At 33.7% G+C, this 20,844-nt stretch overlaps 1 long non-coding RNA gene across 2 annotated transcripts; it reads left to right on the plus strand.

Annotated features, from left to right (window-relative positions):
* The first annotated feature begins 6,911 nt into the window (after window positions 1-6,911).
* On the plus strand, window positions 6,912-16,722 carry LOC129489416 (uncharacterized). Of its 2 annotated transcripts, none has more exons than XR_008659974.2 (3): window positions 6,912-6,984; window positions 7,873-7,977; window positions 16,082-16,722. It is a non-coding gene; the product is annotated as an uncharacterized lncRNA (long non-coding RNA). The 2 variants fall into 2 exon arrangements; XR_010114722.1 differs by lacking the exon at window positions 16,082-16,722 and adding an exon at window positions 11,827-11,871.
* The last annotated feature ends 4,122 nt before the right edge of the window (window positions 16,723-20,844 follow it).

The following is a 20,844-nucleotide window of genomic DNA, read 5'->3' on the forward strand; positions in this document are numbered from 1 at the left end:
TGAGTTAAAAGCATGAAATATCAGAAATGATTATATATAATGAAATATAAAAGAAAAAATACTTGAGTATTTTATATGGTTATATGAAAGATTTTGTAATAAAGTGCAATAAATAAAATAGAAACTAAAGTAAATAAAGTGCAATGAATAAAATAAATAAAATAAAGTAGTACAAATCTGAAGCACATATAAGGGTGAACTATGTGGTGACTTGGGGAATAAAAGCATTTCTAGCTAAGAGAACAACACCTACAAAAACTTTGAGGCAGGACTGTCCTTTCTATCTTTAAGGAACATCAAGAAAACAATGTCTGTGGAATGAGGTTAATAATGCTGGGAAGAAATTGGGTAAGAAAAGTTATACAGGTAACTGGGGCCAAGATCAAGTGTTATCTTGCACAACATTGTACGAATTTTATCTTTTCTTTGAATAAAGTGAGAAGCCATTGGAGGGTCTCAAATGAGGGGAGAAACAAGTGTGTGTAGTAGATTAAGGAGGGGGTGCATGAAGCCCACTTGAGAAGCTATTAAATGAGGAATGCCTGTGACTTCTTCAGTGTGGTGATGGAGGATATGAGAGTAAATATTCCCCTTTGGTAAATATTTCAAAAACAAACAGCATGTGTTGGTGGTTTGAATAAGCGATGTGAGAGAATGAAGGAGCTCAATAATGTTTTTAATGTGTGTATGACCTGAGTAAATGAAAGCCTGAAGAAACAATTCACTGATATAAGGAGATGGAGAGGAAAGAATGTCTGAAAAACAAAAGTTAAAATATTTATTGTGGATTACTTAAATATGGCATGCCAGTGGTGTGCTGAACTCCTCTTGTACTATTTCTTGCAAGAAACTATTCTTAATTTTCAAAAATTTGACAATCTAGTTCTTAAATTCTGTTACTATTAAAAATTAAATTAGGTGATTTTGCCAGTAAATAAATTACAGTCAAAATAAATATTCAAAGCTCATTGCCTGTTAGTTATTTTAATTCATTTTACTTTTATCAATGCTATTAAGGTTCATGCCCTTTTTTTCGTATGGGGATTGATATTGTTTGTGTCCCCACCCAAATCTCATCTTGAACTGTGGTTTCCATAATCCCTACATATTGTGGGAGGAACCTAGTAGGAGGTAATTGAATCATGGGGGCAGTTGCCCTCATGCTGTTCTCATGACAGTGAGTTCTCATGAGATATGATGGTTTTATACGGGGCTTTCCACCCTTTGCTTGGCACTTATCTCCCCTGCAGCCGTGTGAACAAGGATGTGTTTGCTTCCACTTCAGCTATGATTGTAAGTTTCCTGAGGCCTCACTAGCCATGAAGAACTGTAAGTCAATGAAACCTCTTTACTTTATAAATTACCCTGTCTCGGGGAGTTATTTATAGCACCATGAGAACAGACTAATACAGTGTGAGTACAACGTTATAGTGTGCTGCTGAGACTTTCTCTCCAACTCCATTCATTGTCACTATACTGGACTTACAGTAACCCAGAATAGGTCATTGTGGATGCATTTAAGCCATGGAATTAAAAAAATACTACAAATATCAAAACTTGATTTTTAATTTTCTGGAAATAAGAAAATGATGGAAAATGATAATAATGCTAATTAAACTTAAAGCTGCATCATGTCTATAGCTATTACATTGTGAATAGTAGAAAAATACTAGGGCCTGGCACAGTGCCTCATGCCTGTAATCTCAGTACTTTGGGAGGCCAAGGTGGGTGGATCACGAGGTCAGGAGATGGAGACCATCCTGGCTAACACGGTGAAACCCTGTCTCTACTAAAAATAGAAAAAAAAAAAAATTAGCCGGGCATGGTGGTGGGTGCCTGTAGTCCCAGCTATTCGGGAGGCCGAGGCGGAGAATTGCATAAACCCAGGAGGCGGAGCTTGCAGTAAGCCAAGATCGTGCCACTGCACTTCAGCCTGGGCGACAGAGCTAGACGCTGTCTCAAAAAAAAAAAAAAATATTGAGAATTATTCTTTCAGTATTCCAATGCTTCTATCCAGCTCAGCAAAGATGCCACTCCCATCATTGATAAGCTAGTTGAATGTCTTCATTGTGTTATTTTCATCTTTTTCTTTAAGGAAAATGAATACTAGACAGTATTTATGTGAGAACAATACTCATTCATCAGTGACATAACTTCTTTGATAAATCACAAAGTAGTTAAGCATTTATTCACTGTCTAATTTTGTCAAATCATGGCTAATTTCAGTCACAAGTTGGCTATAGATGGAAGGATTCTGTTCAATTAGCATATTCCCTGAGAAGCAACTGGGTATGTAGACTATGTGATAAAGAATATTTTATATTTTACTGTTGTTTTTAAATTTTGTACTATGAATACTTTATATCAACAAAATGTATGATGAACCTATACATGTACATATATACTGTATTAGCCCATTCTTGCATTGCTCTAGAGTAATACCTGAGATTTGGTAATTTATAAAGAAAGGAAGTTTAATTGGCTCACAGTTTTGGAGGCTTTATAGGAATCATGGTGCTGGTATCTGCTTGACTTCTGAAGACTTAGGGAGCCTTCAATCATGGCGGAAGGTGAAGTGGGAGCAGGCATACCACATGGTGTGAGCAGGCACAAGAGAGGAAAAGTGGGAAGGAGGTGCCACACACTTTTAAATGACCATATCTTATGAGAACTCACTATTGCAAAGACAATACCAAGCCATGAGAGATACACCCACATGATTCAAACACCTCCCATCAGACCCCACCTCCAGCACTGGGGATTGTGTGGCAACACAAGATTAGTGCAGGGACAGATATCCAAGCTGTATCATAGATATATGAGAGTCCTATTGATGGGTTTCTGTGATGGTTCATTTTACCTGTCAGTATTATTCTAGGTGTGTCTTTGAGGGTGTTTCTGGAAAGGATTTGCATTTCAATCAATAGAATCAGTGGACGACTGGCAGACATCATCCAATTCACTGAGGGCCTGATAGAACAAAAATGCAAAGGAAGAGAGAATTTGCTCTCTCTGCTTGAGTTGGGAAATTTATCTCTTCTTGACCTCAGACATTGGTGTTCCTGGTTCTCAGGCCTTCAGACTTAGATGGGAATTGTACCAGCTTTCCTTGGCCTCCAGTTTACAGACAGCTACAGATCATGGGACTTCTCAGCCTCCATAAGTGGATGAGTCAATCTCTCATAATAAATATCTATCTATCTATCTATCTATCTATCTATCTATCTATCTATCATCTTCTATTGGTTATATTTCTTTGGAGAACCTTGAATAATACAGTTATAGAGAAAATTCTGGAGTAGGCAGTTGTACCTATGTGTCTGAATGAGGCAGAGCACAGCAAACTCCCTTAGTCAAGATGCCAGAGCAGAGAGGCTGGGAAACAAAGGTGGTCAGAGCTCCCAGGAGAGAGGAGAGAGTTGCTAAGGGAGAATTACAGGGATTCACACAGGATCCTCCAGGAGAATCCAGCAGTGTTGTGATGTGCACATAGGCATAAGTAAACTGTTTGAGACAAGGGAAATAGGTACTCAAAAAAACTATAGAACAGTACCCGGTGTTCTCACTAGGCCAAGAATAGTGCCCATTTCCATCAATCAGACTGTGAAAACCTCACAATTCACTGGCCATTGATTAGGGTAATATATTCAGAATTATCTTACCCAGGCATGTTACATATTATGCCAACACTTTGTATCACTGTGAGTGAGGTATCATAATACCTTGTAGCAGCCTTTCCTACACTGCAGCCGCTAAAAACAATTTATCTATATAAGCAAATCATCGTGAGCCACATAAACATATGAATACCAAACCAAATGTCTCCCCACTTCAATTTCCCATTACCTAGATCCTCATAAGTCCTCACTGACAACTAACAATTGAGGAAGTATAAAGGACAGCCAATTAGAATTCAAAAGTGATCTTAGCTTCTTGCCATTAAAGTGTTTTTTCTTTTACAAATTACTAAAAATCATGTAATACCATGTAAATGCATTGGTAGAACTCTTCCTGGGGCCTGGGAAGGGGCCATGCAGGGATGTGAATTGAAGCCAAATCTTTATTAGATTTATGATAAAGTCATGTTTTCAACCTTTGTAAAATTAATTACAAAATATTTTGAAGCAGGCAGAGGTAGGTATACAGGATCCAATAAGTTGCCTAGGAGGAAAACATTACTAAGTAGTACAGTGGATCCATAACATATCAGAACATGAGCCTGTAATTAATATCCTTTCTTGTTTCCACTCCAGAAGCAGATTTCTGTGGCTTTTTACAGAGTATTTTGGCCGGGCGCGGTGGCTCACGCCTGTAATCCCAGCACTTTGGGAGGCCGAGGCGGGCACATCACGAGGTCAGAACTATCCTGGCTAACACGGTGAAAACCCGTCTCTACTAAAAATACAAAAACATAGCCGGGTGTGGTGGTGGGCGCCTGTAACCCAGCTACTCTGGAGGCTGAGGCAGGAGAATGGTGTGAACCCGGGAGGTGGAGCTTGCAGTGAGCCTAGGTCGCGCCACTGCACTCCAACCTGGGGCTTCTCTCGGTTTTGTTTTGTTACTGTATAGGTAAAAAGCTACCACTTATTTCTCGTGTATTTCATGGCTTCCCTTATAAGGGGCTTGTTTTCTTAAGTATTTCTATTGACATAAGGTCTCTATTGTCTTGTGCATTGTGAACCTGATGATTTCATCCATATGTGTTTGTTACTCTGCCACCGCACTGAGAGTTACCATTATAATATGGTTCATATCCAAATATCCTTCAAGAGATAATATGAGTTAATCAGTCGCAGCCACTCCTGAAGCAGTTACTTAAAAGGTAAAATACTGACCTATGGCTTTTCTCTCCCTTAGGTCAAATTTCACTTCTAATGTAATCTATTGTTATCAGGATTGTCTAGTTTCACTGTCATCTGTCTTCAGTAAGAGCCATAGATATGACAGACATCCAAATTAATCAGCTTATCTGAACAATCATACTTCCATTTTGTCAAAAGTCTTAAATTACTGTAAACTGAAAACTTTTCTTGATAACATTCTATCTTACTTTTATCTAATTTTTCTCAAATCTATAAATAAAAATAAGTATAAAATGTAATGTATAATTATCAAATGATTTGAAAACCTATTTGATCTGATATATGCAGATTCATATTGCCAACTAGACTTAACACAATTTTTAATTTTCTCATGTTTTTTAAACTATTGTTAATAATGTAGACTATATAAAGTTCTATGTGATTTATATTTTTTAAATATGCTTCAAAATATTTTTATTATAGTTAAAAAATAGCAATTACATGTTTATATATTTCTGAAACAATATGTCAAAATTATATTTTTAATACACTTTAAATAAACAACTAAAGCTGCATTCAATCTCACAGTCACAGACTATACCAATTCAGCAATATTAATAATGTGATATATTTGGGCTTTACTTCAAATTATTTCCTTTACCATCTTGTAAATTATCACTGCAATCTATCTTATGTAAGGAAGGTTGAGAACACTTAGTAACTTAGAAAATTCTAAATAAAAGAATATGAATCAATTTTTTATTATTACCCAAATAATACATGTACATATATTGTTAAACAAGTTACTCAAATGGAAGAAAATAAAACATCGAAAAGCTTGTCACCTGTCAACAATGATACTGTGAACTGCCATCAGTCTTTCAAGTTTGCTATACATAAATATATATCTATATATATTCAACAATCAGAACATACTGCATAGACCTTTTAACCCTACATTTTTACTCAAAAATTCATAATATACTTCGGAGAGATAAGCCATTCATACTTTTATTTTCACTCAATATTCTTAACTTATTGCAAATTATTCATTAGCAGAAGAAAAAGATTTTACCTAGTTTTCTCTATATCTGTCAAAATACTGAAAATTATCTCTAAGAGAAGGTTTAAGCTTGGTGCTACATTTTTTCCTAACTCTTAAAGATGCATCAAGTGTTTCTAGGAAATACAAACTTTTAAATATTAAAAAGAATAATTTCAGAGCCTTTTCTCACCAAAATTTTTTCATTCATTTAATCAACTGTTATCTATTGATTGAATAATAGCAATGGTTTGGTGCTATTGCTGTCCTCTGTAATAATAGACACTTTGATTTTGAGTTAAGCATATTGCTACGTGTAAAAGTTGTATTGATTTTAATATGCATTTTAATGTAATTTGAAAACAATTGAATTAGGAAACATTTCTTTGAAATCTAATTAATATTAGATAGATCAATGTTTTATGTTATTTATGAAATATTTTTCCACTCAAGAGTATAACAGACTTTTTAAATCATTCCTTGATTAAACTTAAATCTGCATTTTAAAAATAAGCATGCCTTAAAAGTTCAGATAGGCCGGGCATGGTGGCTCACGCTTGTAATCCCAGCACTTTGGGAGGCCGAGGCGGGCGGATCACGAGGTCAGGAGATTGAGACCATCCTGGTTAACAGTGAAACCCCGTCTCTACTAAAAATACAAAAAATTATCTGGGCCTGGTGGCGGGCACCTGTAGTCCTGGCAGCTTGGGAGGCTGAGGCAGGAAAATGGCGTGAACCCGGGAGGCGGAGCTTGCAGTGAGCCGAGATCGAGCCACTGCATGCCAGCCTGGGCCACAGAGTGAGACTCCGTCTCAAAACAAAAAACAACAAAAAATGTTCAGATAATTCATGGAGAGAAAATGCTGTGTTTTCTTTTGTATTATGACTGAGGTTGATTATTATTTCATGATAAATAATATCTGAGATCTTTTCATTATTTGCATAAGCCTGATAAGAAAAATTCTAACGACGCCCAAACAACCCCCCCAATCATAAATGTCAGTTGTACAAAGTGTTACTTTAATCATTAAAAGAAACCATTTCTGAATTCACAGCTCCGTTATGCCTAATACTCAAGAACATATTCAGGATTCCTACAGGAAAACTCAGCTTTATTCAAACTTTTCCTAACATGTTTGGGTAAGTACATATTCAGATTAAAAATTTGTCCTCTCCTTTGAAGAATTTCCTGTTTTATGAAGGAGGTGGCTTATTTTAGCTACTCTGTAAGTTTACTAATGTATCAGATGCAGAGTTTCTCTTTATGCTTTTTCCAAGTAGTTGAGAAATAATTTCTCTCAAATATTTGTTTACTTTAAAATCATATGTCTCTAATTTAGAACTTGATTAGATTAAATGTCTTCAAAGGAAACAAACATTTTTGACTCACTAGTGGAAGATATATATATATATATATATATATGTATATATGTATATATATATATATGTATATATGTATATATATATATGTATATATGTATATATATATATATATATATGTATATATGTATATATAATGGAGCCTTGGTCTATCCAAATGTATTCATCATATAAATATCATAGAAACAATGACAGAAAAATCACATGCATTAAATGGCTTTTTCCCATATATTTTTGACATTTAATTTACAAAATAAAATAATTTCATCAGGTAATATATAATTTTGTATAACAGTGACAATATTAACATTGAGTTCTATACAATTCTAATTGTGTATATGTATTCAGAAGCCATTAACAGGAAATATAAAAAAAGTTTAAAAATAATTCATCTTGATAGTTCTTCAAAAGTTACATTCATTTTCAGTAACAAAATAATTAAAAGTGTTGGATTTTAGTAGTGATTTTATGTCTAAAAATGACTAAATAGTAGTTGTACTTAATGAGAATTATCTCTTCTAACTTACTCAACAAAACTTTTCTAGTAATTATTCTCTCTGTACTGCATCATCAGTTCTTTCCTGCACCAGACCATGCCCATTAATATAAAATCACAAAACTTGTCTTCACTCCATTTTTCCCCTCTAGCTACTACTGTTTTCTCTTCTTCCAATCAAGCAAACATTACAATCAAGCAAAAATTATGGCATGATCTCTACTCTGTGCCTCTAGGATTTCTCTTCACATTCTCTGGTAAGTTTCTATCAAAGTAGTCTTGTCTTTGTTACCTCACTGTAAAGATTCTGGGTGCAGCACACCAACATGGCACATATAGACATATGTAACAAACCTGCATGTTGTGCACACGTACCCTAGAGCTTAAAGTATAATAATAATAATAAAATTCTTATCAATGACAACAAATGTAATCTTAAGTAGCTCATCAGATCTTATCATCTTTAACCAATCAGCAGTGTTAGATTTTACAGATCTCACCTTTCTCCTTGATAAACATAGCCCCTCCTCCCTTGGCTGCTCCCATTGGGTCCCCTTTGTGGATTAATACTTATCTTCTCAACCTTTAAATGCTGAACTCTCAGCCCTTAGTCCTGGAAGCCCCTTTATTTTCTCAATGGACTTCCTATTTTGGTCAGCTCATCTAGTCTCTTTATTTTGAATACAAAATAAAAGCTGATTCCTTCTCCATTGTTTAAATACAGCATGGATTATTCCTGTAGAACTTCTGAGGTCCTGATGTACAAATCTGTTTAGAGTGATAGTAATGATTTCAAAATTATTATGTCACAAAACTATTTATCTTTTTCTCCCCAAATTGCTTCTCTCCTTGTGCTCTTCTTCTGTAATGGTCAACTCAATTATTTCCCTTGTACCAGTCAAAACTCTTAAAAATCATCCTTTACAATTTTTTTCTCTCACACTCTACATCTAATCTGCCACCACGCCCAGCTAATTTTTGTATTTGTAGTAGAGACAGGGTTTCATCATGTTGACTAGGCTGGCCTCAAACTCTTGACCTTAGTGATCCACCTGCCTTGGCCTCCTGAAGTGCTGGGATTACAGTCGTGAGCCACCGCGCTTGGCCAAACAAATACATTTATTAAAAGATATCTAGTGTTACTGAAATCTGTAGCTTCATGTAGATCATCTACTGTTACTGAAATCTGTAGCATTTTTGTTTGTGAGTTACTCGTTATTTGGTAGAAAGAAAAAGACTGTTTTTCTGAAAAATGACACTTTCTCCTATAATTTTAGTCTACATCTACTGACAACACAAATAATTCTCCTTATTGTAGTTAATTGCATGTGTCCTATCATATGTTAAATGAAAAATCATCTTTTACTACTAATCTAGTTATCGATAACTTACAGTGGTACAAAAACATTAATACTATACTTTCCATCATAAATAGATGGTTCTAACATCTCTAACATCTCTATGTTAACATACTGAAGAACAGTGATTGCTGTTGAACCAAAGTGAAATCTCCAAGAAAATAAAAGCTTTCGTTAGAAATATAGATGCAAGATGCTTTTCTTCTGCAAATTAACAGGCCAAAGAACTTTGAGTTTCTGTGTCAAATGGTGAGCAAGTGAAGAGTTAATAGGCTGAGAGTGAAGACATCACAGTAACTGAATGAGATGCAGTCAGTTAGCATCTCCAGGAAAGAGCATAAGATGAAGCTGGATGGCATTCTCTTTAGTCCCCAAGTTCCATTTCACAGTGAATCTCTGAGAAATGCTGAGAGGCTCTGCACCCCAAGGTTCTACATGCCTTCCTTAGAATAAAATGCAAATGGTTGAGGAGATGCCTCTGATGACAGGCCACGTCAGTATCTCACAGCAGTACATGGTGACTACAGAAGATTACTACCTAAGAGAGTAGGACAGAGACTCTGGACAATTGAGACATTTAGGATAGGAAGAGAAAGTGTAGGTTGCCTTAGGAATATTTAGTAATAGATTACACTGTTGGTAAAAATAAATTTACATGCAATAACTTCAATTGAAAATTTTTTTTTTTTTCTCTATCTGCTTGGGAGGCTGAGGTGGGAGAATCACTTGAGCCGGGAGTTCAAGGCTACAGAGAGCTGTGATTGTAGCACTGCACTCCAGCGTGGGCACCAGAGCAAGACCCTGTCTCTATGCTCTATTTAATGTTATGATGTGCAAGAATAATGTCTAAGACACATAAATATTTGAATACTTTCATTAAATAGCACACAGTTTTGTTATGTAATATTTCAGGAAGGTAAGAATGGTATAGTTCTGTTTTTATCATGTTTTCTTATTGTTAGAAACAGAGAAAAAAGCAAACAAAAAAATTGAAATGGCTTCTGTTTCACAATCCTTTCTTAAAAGACACTTCATTTTACTGTGAGAAAAGATGGGCACTTGCTTTTTATCTTAAACTGTAATTGAAACTGTTAGTACAACAAAGTAACAATGTATTGGCAAAAATATGCTTCTACAGTTGTTCCTTTTTTATTTTTATTTATTTATTTATTTATTTTTGCAGTGAAAGCACTTTGCACCTGTGGAGACAAAAGCAGTATTTTTCCTTGTCTAAAATGTCATAATATATAATGATAATAGTGATGTTTCTATGAGTGAACTACTGTACTATTTCAATAGTGTGAGACACATTGAGTTCTAGTTCAACAAATTGTGCTCCTTGTCCAATTTCATAAAATACTAGATACATTAGCCATGACAGAAAGGACTGCTGAGTTACTGATAATGTGAATTAAAACAGGACTTTAGGTAGCACTGTATGCATCTAAAATTTTTATTATTTTCTTTCTTTCCATAGAATGGTTCTCATGGAAGGTTAATCCTTAGTTTAAAAAGCTATGGCATGATATTCTAGTATACTCATGTCTTAGTGAAAAAGCTCAATCATAATAATTTTTATTCCATTGCATTTTAATATTTATCTCTACATGTAAAACTTGGGTTTAAATCTTCAAATTCAGAATAAGATCTGCGCATTATGCATACATCATGCCAACTAAACATTACTATATTTTACCAAGATTTATCAAAACAGGATTCTGACTGATTTAGCACTGTTAATAAGTCAATTTTGAGTCTTTTATTATAATGTTATTTTTACTTTATTATCAGTGTAGTTGGGCACAAATCAAAATAACAAGGCTATATTTTTGTCTCCACTTATCCTTCTTCTGAAATAAAATTCCTAGTTTCAAATAACAAAATTATTGGTCTCATGGCATTTGTATTCACAGAAGACACACTTCAAACTCAATAAAACTACTGGTAGCTGCATGATTTAAAATGTAATAAGAAAACACTAGGGCTTGGTGCACTGAGCATGTTTTTGAAAAGGCAAATGAAATCACTGTAGCCATTACAATAGGACTCTCACTGTGACGAAGTTATCACCTGGCAAAGAAGAATAAGCCTCACACTTTGGAAGCAACATGCTGGTAAGGTGATTTGAATGGATACCTATATAGGTAATAAATTAACATTCAATATAAAGCCACATCACATTTGTTGATGACATATTTAATACTTTTTCAATATGCTTATTTTTAAAGTTATTTTGGCCATGCATAATTCATTTATCATTGGAGAGCCATATTCTATTACAAGATTTTTGCACTCACATACACACCTAATACTGAAATAGAAAATAATGTTAGAAAGGTTAAAGAAACAAACCATTGTTAATTATGGTAATATTATAGCTCTATGGTTAAATCAAACTTATCCTAGAAAATTCTGTTGGAAAGACAAAGTAGAACTATTATCCAGGTGCCTATAATTTTGAAAGTAGGTGGGGAGACCTGTGCTTTATAACATAATATAATTACTGCTTTTTAAAATTTACATGCCAGATCATTTCTTTTTCTGGATATGAGTTTTATTTGAGAATTAGGGTCAGTAAAATATATTTAATATTAAATTATTAATTCCTAATTTAACTATTCTTGGACATACATGGATTTTTATTGCATAGTAAAACATTTATTCTTAATCTTTTAGAAAAATTTTACCAAATGCTGCTGCTCTGTCACTTACCAACATGACTCTGATATATTTTGTTCTCTTTTTCAGATACAACTGTGCAATGTACAAAGCAAGACATTCATTAAAACTGTAGCTGTAAAAGTCTTTGAATCTCAAATAATTTTTTTTACAAATAATATAATTGATATATTGAAATTAGCTTTGCATGACATAGTAGATTATTACAATTAAATTGTAACCATAAACATTACTGAATCATCCTAATTGTTACTTGTTATTTACACGCAAAATTACTAGATTCTTCCTATTGGGTTAGAATTTTAACATTTTCTATGATTTTAAATATCACTGATGTCAAAGGATAGCTATACAAAGTATCTTTAAGAGCGTCTAACTTGAGAGAAAATATAATTAATGTTGAAATCAGTATTGTCATACTTTAGAGAAAATGATGTGCATGTTTCTTGTGGAAAGTCTCCAAAGTGATACTCTACACTAAGCAAACTAAAAAGGACATGAAGTTCAACGCAGCAGACTGCAGTTAAACTGTTTTATAAAAGCATTATCTCTCCCATGAAGAACATAATGTCGACTGCTGTGATGGCAGTTAAAAACATATATCCTTCAAATAGTGCTATCAGCCACCCAAAAAGAACAGAGTACAGAACACATGTATCAAAAAACATGAAATTTGACGTACGTTGCAGTTTTTTTCACTCTAGCAAATATTAAGGGTATTATTTTGAGTTTGTAAGCACGATTTCATGATGTGATTGTGGATGTCTGAATGGGTGTTAAGAACAACACCCAGTAAATGAGAAGCTGGTGTCAGGAAAAACTAACAATTCAGCAATTTCTTACGTTTTTGTTACCAAAGCTATTTTTTTTTTTTTTTTACTGAGTCACTACTGATTACCCTATTATTTAAAACATATACAATATTTTAACTCTTTTCTTCCTTGAAATTTTTCATCTTAAATTTGTAGTCAGATTTTTTTTTCTAGGCACCAGGGGGAAATTAATAAATGCTTTATTGACAAATATTAAATATTTTTTTAAAAAAATCCTAGTTTATTTAAATACTTAATATGGTGGGGGGTATCTTTTAAATGCTTAAAAATTAAAAATAGGACATTCTAATATGTTCTTTTTTCAGTTTTGAACATGGCTAAAACTATAGCATGATTCAGAAAGTATGTCTATTTCATATAGGCTCTTATAATGTCCTTATAATATGAAAACATTGAATAGGAAATTATATCGCATGAACATTTTTAGAATCTGGATACCTTTTCAAATTAACTTCACTCACAATATTCAAATGTTAAGTAAGCACATAAAATAACATATCTTCATAATGACTGAATAAATGGGTTAACTAGCATACATTAGTTGCGTTTAGTAAGAGTTCTTGCATGTTACTAGATGACCCGTAGAAAACTTGTTTTTTAACTTTTTTATACAACTATTGTTAGACATGTACTTGTTATTTGAGGGAAAAAAAGAAAGATTAAGTGAAGAAAGGGAAGAAAACGGCAGGATGGAAATAATCCAAAGGGATTATTTTAGTTTTAGCAATATTTTCAGAATAAAATGAAAGTTGGGTTGGTTTTGCAAAAGATAATTCCAATTTCAAAGTAAATGTTTCTTTTAGAAATGGTAAATCCTCTCTGGAAGAAGCTAATAAAAGTGATATATCCTAAATCCAGGCAGTGGAAATGAATAATCATATAAACATACTATATATATACTATTTATATGCACATATATAATACTATATATACACACACATATTATATATAAACTATATATATACAGATATATATATATGATTTCATGGCTTGATAAACCAAACCAAACATGTAAAGCAAAACAAAATAAGAAAACAGAAACTTCTCTTCTGCTGTTAATCTCATCTCCACTAAAGTTTTCACAAGAAGCTATTTCTAAAATTGTTGCTTAGATGTTGTATGACATAACTAAATAAGTAAGCATAATCATAAAGCGTTTAAGGTAATAGGAGTTATGTAGATAATTATGGTTTTAGAAAGAAGAAGATTTTAAGAATATGGTGTTCCTGTGCAGCGGAGTCTGGAAGGGCTGGTTATTATCAAAATGAGGCATCATGAAAGCTGAAGGCTGAGGAAAATTGCTTATGTTTGGAGTGAGCGGGGCTGTATATCTATGTATGAAAATAAGAAAAGAAGATGGGTCCTAATATACAGTTACCTATAAAAAGACACCAGAAACAAAAGCCATTAAATTGGAAAAGTTTCATCATGAATACTTCTTTATAGAACATTACAAGAATTCATATTAGCTTTTGTCTTTGATGAACATTTTACTATCCCTATAGTCTTAAATTCCTGATTTGGTGTCCCCGTGTGGATGACTCACAGACTTGGCAAATATATGGTGTCAAAAAGATCTAATTATCTCAGCCTATTAGTCAAATCTCTTTCATTATTTCAGACTTTTTCATGAAATTATTTTATCTCTTTTTTCTCCTTCTATCTGTGCGTATATTTAACTCTAGCCCGTGTAGTCTTTCTTCAAATTCATTATGTACATCACATTTCTTCTGTTAAATAGATAAGCATTGATTTATTTTTTATGTACAGCATTTGCTCCATAATTATTTCATTTATTTCATGAACATTTTGAGTGCTTACCATGGCCTATGCAAGATATTGTGTGCTTGGAGTATGATAATGAAAAAAATATAGTCCCTGAACTACAGAGAAAATGTTTGTACTGGATTAAGTGGTTTACACTGGCAAAGTACTTTTCAGTTTGTTTGTTTGTTTGTTAGTTTCCATTATTATTTTCAAATTTCATTCTTATTTCTCTATAATCTGGTGTATTGCATCAGTTTCCTTGCACATATTTCACCTAATTAACCTCAAATATTATAATTACTTAAGTCATGTCACTTTTCTACCAAATAATTCTTTATAGATCTACAGTAACTATATTTTGGACAAAATATTCTACTCATTGTTTTTTATCAGAACTTTTATTTTCTATCTCTAAGTCTTTTCTTGGGTTATTTCTTGCATAGTCAATACCTATGTACTATAACAGTAAATACAATTGTAGAAATAACAAAGTATTTATTTAATATTCAGTACAGATGGCTCTAATTCTACTGTTTAATTTTAGATTTTTAATTTTACTCTTCTTATAGTTCTATTGTTTTATTTTTACTACCAATTTGTTAAAATTACCTTTCAAATTATCATATTTCACTAAAATATATTAAACATTAGGATGAGAATATTGTGATTATGCACACACACACACACAGTCACACATGCATTTAATTCCTAGTGCTCAATGAGGTTGATTGACATAAATTAAGCAAAATGCAGTCTACCAGTTATTTGTGATTTATAGTGCATTGGGCAGGTGTTGTTTAATACAAATTTTATAACCCCACTTTATTTAACAACTGTTTCTCGTTATTTTTACAAAATTGTCCATAATCATTTATCTAAATCCATGTATACAATGGCTCCTATACATGATGGCTTTTTTTTTCTTATGGAGAGCATGAAAATCTGACAAAGTAGAGAAATTATTTCTTTTTGCATTTAGTTCTAAGTTTTATTTATAGGAAGATTATCATAAAATATTCTTTGTCAGATATAAGTGGCAGCACTAAGTGTTGGAACTCCTTGAGAATTGGAGAACTAGCCCAAAAGCCATCAACCTTTTCTATAAATTGTCTGAAGGTATCCTCAATAAGCAGTGAATTTTCCAACACCTGAAAGGTAGCATACTTTATTTTTATGTCAATTGCATAATTGCCTTGAGCTTTAATTCAGATATCATATCCTTCAAGAGACCTTTTGCAAGTTTGGTTGAATGCCTACCCCTTCTGTTTTTTTAGAACTGAGTGTCAAATGCTAGCAAAAACTCAAGGCCTTAAATGGAAAATATCTGTTAATGTGTACACCTCTCTCATAGATGTATTCATTTGGAAGATGGTTTTATTCAACTAATTATTCCTTACACATATCAAATAATTTGGCAGAGTAGATGATAAATGAATGTTTCTACTTAAGCGACCCTTTAATTACATTCTATGTAATTCCTGACTTCCAAATCTGAATTAGGTTAAGACAACATCTTAAAAAGCATTTATTCTGCCTTATATTTTTAGCCCAACAGTACAGTACATATAATATGTATAATATTAAAAGGATTTATGCAATTGTTTATTTTTTTACACTAGAATGTGAAGTACTTAAGATAAGAGATTGTTTCTTCTTTTAATGTACCTAGAACATATTAGGACCTAATTAACTTTTCTTTTTTCTTTTTTTTTTTTTTTTTTGAGACTGAATCTCACTCACTCTATCACCCAGGCTGGAGTGCAGTGGAGTGGCACGAACTCAGCTCACTACAACTTCCGCCGCCCAGGTTCAAGCATTTCTCCTGCCTCAACCTCCTGAGTAGCTGGGATTACAGGCACCCGCCACCACACCCAGCTAATTTTTGTATTTTTAGTAGAGATGGGGTTTCACCATGTTGGCCAGACTGGTCTCGAACTCCTGACCTCAAGTGTGAAGACAAGAATGCAGTGTAGGCACTTTTAGCACAATGCTGTATTCATTTTTCTGTTCTCCATTTAAAACATGAGAACAACAATCTACAATTAATGTATAAATTATTGTGATTATGTCATCCCATACATGTAAAATAATATCCAAAATTAAGCTTTTTAGGTAGAGGCCAGGAATTGAAAATTTAAGGGAACTAAATGTCTGTACTAAAAGTGGTAAAGATTTACAATGAAGAAGAGAGAAAAATAATGGAGCAAAAGGAGGAATCCTGACATAGAACAAACAACAACAACAATAAAATTCTACATCCTGTATCTATCATTCTTCTTAAGCAGTATTATTATTTATAATGCTACACATAATTTGTGCTGGTCATTTGTTACGCTTTACTCATAAAAGGTGAATATCTTCAATATCCTTAAGCTCACATCTCTTCCTTGATATATTCACAAAATTAAAGCTCAAATCCTTTTGTTTCAAAACAGATGGAATATGAGTCAATTTAGCTACTTGGCAACACTAAGCCAACCGCATGTAAGGACTAAAATGCCTTATGATACACAGGCACATATCTACTTGAATACATATACTGCTTGTATTGAATATTGACTATGATCGGTTTCTGGGAGCTTTTTTGTAAAGTTTATAAAGTATCAACATTAGTTTCATAATGTATTTCCTTCCTGTGTCCAACAGTATCTGAATCCATTCAGTGATAATTTTTGTGTCTTCCAATCTCATAAAACAGCAACATAAAATGAAACATTGTTATCTTTATCTTGGAAAGAGAAAGACAATTTAGAGTGAATGTACTTGGAAAATTTGGGGAATTAGGGCTGTCTTTCTAAAATGGCCCTATGTCTGACAGCAAATCCATAAACTTATAATTTTGTGTCAACGTTGTAGATTTTTGACCTTTAAATTCCACCGTTAGCACATGTGGGTCAATACATCTTAGTAATGTCCTCAATTAAAGTTGCTATGTCCTTGTTATGGTTACAAGAGAACCGCTATAAACAGTTTGCTGTAAAAGCAGCCTAAGTGAATGGAAGCCTTTTGCCTTGCACATATCATGGTCATCTTCTGTGCCAGATGTTTTTGGAAGTCAGTCTGATGACTTGAACCAAGTTAGAAATAATATAACCCTATACAGAGATGCAAATGTGATGAGATTCCAGAATATTGGCTTCCCCAAAGTATACAGTACAGTGAAATTCTATTAAGCTTTTCACAGAATTAGCAGTAAATAAATATGAAATCATTAATAATAATATGGTCATTTTTAAGATGATAAACTCAAACTTACTTTTGAGGAGTCTTTTCATTCAACAAGCATACCATGAATTCTAACTGACCAGCAATGTATTAAGTTAGTGGGGACAAAGATGAATAAGCCAGTATCACAAATTTAAGAAATTCACGTGGCCGGGCGCGGTGGCTCACGCTTGTAATCCCAGCACTTTGGGAGGCCGAGGCGGGTGGATCACGAGGTCAGGAGATCGAGACCACGGTGAAACCCCGTCTCTACTAAAAATACAAAAAAAAATTAGCCGGGCGTGGTGGCGGGCGCCTGTAGTCCCAGCTACTCGGAGAGGCTGAGGCAGGAGAATGGCGTGAACCCGGGAGGCAGAGCTTGCAGTGAGCCGAGATTGCGCCACTGCACTCCAGCCTGGGCGACAGAGCGAGACTCCGTCTCAAAAAAAAAAAAAAAAAAAAAAAAAAGAAATTCATGTAATCCTGAAATAACCATTGTAAAAGCTCACCATCATAACACAATATGATATTGGATGTATAGGGATTTTTTGAAGTTACTGTGGGATCCCTGAGGAAGAAAGGATTTTGTAAGTTTGTAGAAGTCCAAATTTTCACAGAGTAAACGACCGAGAAGAGACAAACACAAATAAGGTTTTGAGGATCTCAGGATGGACTGGGTGTGAAGAGAATATACAAGGAAAAAGTTTTTTTGGGTATATTATATGTCCTTTAGAAACTGCAAGCAGTTTTGAGGGTTGTGGAAAAGTGCAGAATATTAGGCTGGAAAGATGCAAAGGAATGTACATGGTTTTGATGTTGATCTGCTAGAGAATATACTATAACATCATTAAATTGCACAGAAAATTATCTTAGATAAGTCAACTGGTAGGTTCAATGTTCATTTTTTCCCACCCATGGTTATATTTATCAGATCTGCTCAAACTCATGTTTTATTACTCTGTTTTTTTCATGGTTAAACTTGTTTCTGCTTTTAGAATTACTACAGATATTTTTTGTTTTCTCCTAATAATTTTGCAAGTAATGTAGAAACTTTGGAAAACGTCTGAGATATTATTAATATCAAATAATAGATTTCTGGCAAAACTGGTGCTGTGTGTTGACAAATTCAAATTTCAATGACTAAAACGGTATGTGATTGGGAGGGTTGTAAATGCTTCTAAGTCAGAAAATAAGTTAATACGAACTATCTCAGAAAACCAAGTTATAATCACCTGAAAAAAGCAAGAATATAATTACGACTACTTTAGTCATGTTATAATATTGCACATAGGAAAGCAAAGGGCATGTTAAAAAGCAAATAGAGATAAGATTTGCGCTTTAAACCGTTTGATTGTACTCAAGCAAATCAAATCCCATTTAAACTTTTTTAATTATAATGAGAAGATTAATGTTGGTTTACTTTTTAAATATGACATTACATAATAAAATTTACATCACACATTTTGACTTTTCCTCAAATTCTTTGATGTCTAGAATATGGTTGACTTTGTTGTAAAAATAGAAAGACATCCTTGCCTGGTGTCATCTGCTGAGTACCGGGATGCTTCCTCATTCATAAGCAGCTGTGAAAATTCAAACTACAAGGATTTGATTCAAGAGAAAAACTGCCTGATGATCAATCTTATACACATTGAAGTAGTTTCTTGAAATATAACTACAATTATTCCTTGCTTAATTACGAGAATACATTCTGAGAAATGCACTGTGAGACGATTTTGTCATTGTCTGAACATCACAGAAGGTACTTACACAAATCTAGATGTTACAACCTACTATTTTCCCTAAGGTATATGGTCTAGCCTATTGCCCCTACACTACAAACCCATACAGCATGTTACTATAGTGAGTACTGCAGGAGATTGTAACAAAATGATAAGTATTTTTGTATCTAAACGTATCTAAACAGATAAAAGAGACAGTAAAAATGTAGTATAAAGATTTTTTTAAAAATACAACTTATAGGACACTTTCCTTGAATGAATCATGCAGAAATGAAAGTTGCTCTGGGTGAGTGGGAAGTGACTGTGAAGGTCTAGGACTTTACTGTACCAGTACTGTATGCTTTATAAACACTGTACACTCAGGCTACACTAAATTTATTGAAACTTTTTATTTCTTCAATAATAAATTAAACATGGCTTACTATAACTTTTTTTACTTTACAAACTTTTTAACATCTTCAAATTTTTCTACTCTTTTTAAATAATAGTTTAAAACATGAACACATTTTACATCTGTATGAGATACTTTTCTTATTCTATATGATTTTTCCTTTCTTAAATAATTTTAACTTTTTAAACTTTTTTGTTGAAACGTAAGACACATAGCCATACATTAGCCTAAGCCTACACAGTGTCAAGATCATCAATTTCACTGTCTTCCACCTTCATATCTTGTCCCGCTGGAAGGTCTTCACTGGAAACAACATGCATGGAACTGTGATCCTATGAAAACAATGCCTTCTTCTGGGATACCTCCTGAAGGACCTACCTGAGGTTGTTTTATAGTTATCATGTTTTATAAGTAGAAGAAGAAAACACTTAAATAATAATAAAGTTACAGTATGGTAAATTCTAGGTGATAGAAAATGTTCATCTCCATTGTAATCTTATGGAGCCACTGTTAATTATCTGTCCATCATTGACCAAAATGTCATTATGCAGTGCATGAGTTACAGACTTGCCAATGTGGTATCTTCATCAGGAAAATCCAACAGTACAATTACATGTTCATTGGTCAGATTAGGAAGGATTTTATCCACTATGTTTTCAATGTTTTTGTTTCCTTCTAAATTCATTTCTAAACTTAATTGTCAATGCAACAGTGTTGGGAGGGTGATCCTAATGGGAGGTGTTTAGGTCGTGAGGGGTCTGCCTTTGTGAATGAATCAATGCTGCTATGAATAGAGCCTGCAGGAGGGGCTTGCCCTTTAGGGTCTTCTGTCACGTGAGGAACAGTGTTTCTCTTCTCCAGAGAATGCAGCATTCAGGATGCCATCTTGGAAGTAGAGAGCTGGCCCTCACGAGACACCAGACTGGCTGGCACCTTGATCTTGAACTTCCCAGCTTCCAGAACTGTGAGATATAAGTTTCTTTATAAATTATCTAGTCTGTGGTGTTCTGTCATAGGTGTAAAAGCAGACTAAAGCAGTATCTGTACACCAATATTAAATTATAAGGTTATTGGGGTTTTCCCAGAATTCTTAGGAACAATCCCAAATCATAAAGTTAATGGAAGTATACAGAGTGATCCCTTTTCCAGA

The sequence above is a fragment of the Symphalangus syndactylus genome, chromosome 1 (assembly GCF_028878055.3).
Source record: "Symphalangus syndactylus isolate Jambi chromosome 1, NHGRI_mSymSyn1-v2.1_pri, whole genome shotgun sequence".
In the NCBI taxonomy this organism is placed as follows: Eukaryota; Metazoa; Chordata; class Mammalia; order Primates; family Hylobatidae; genus Symphalangus; species Symphalangus syndactylus.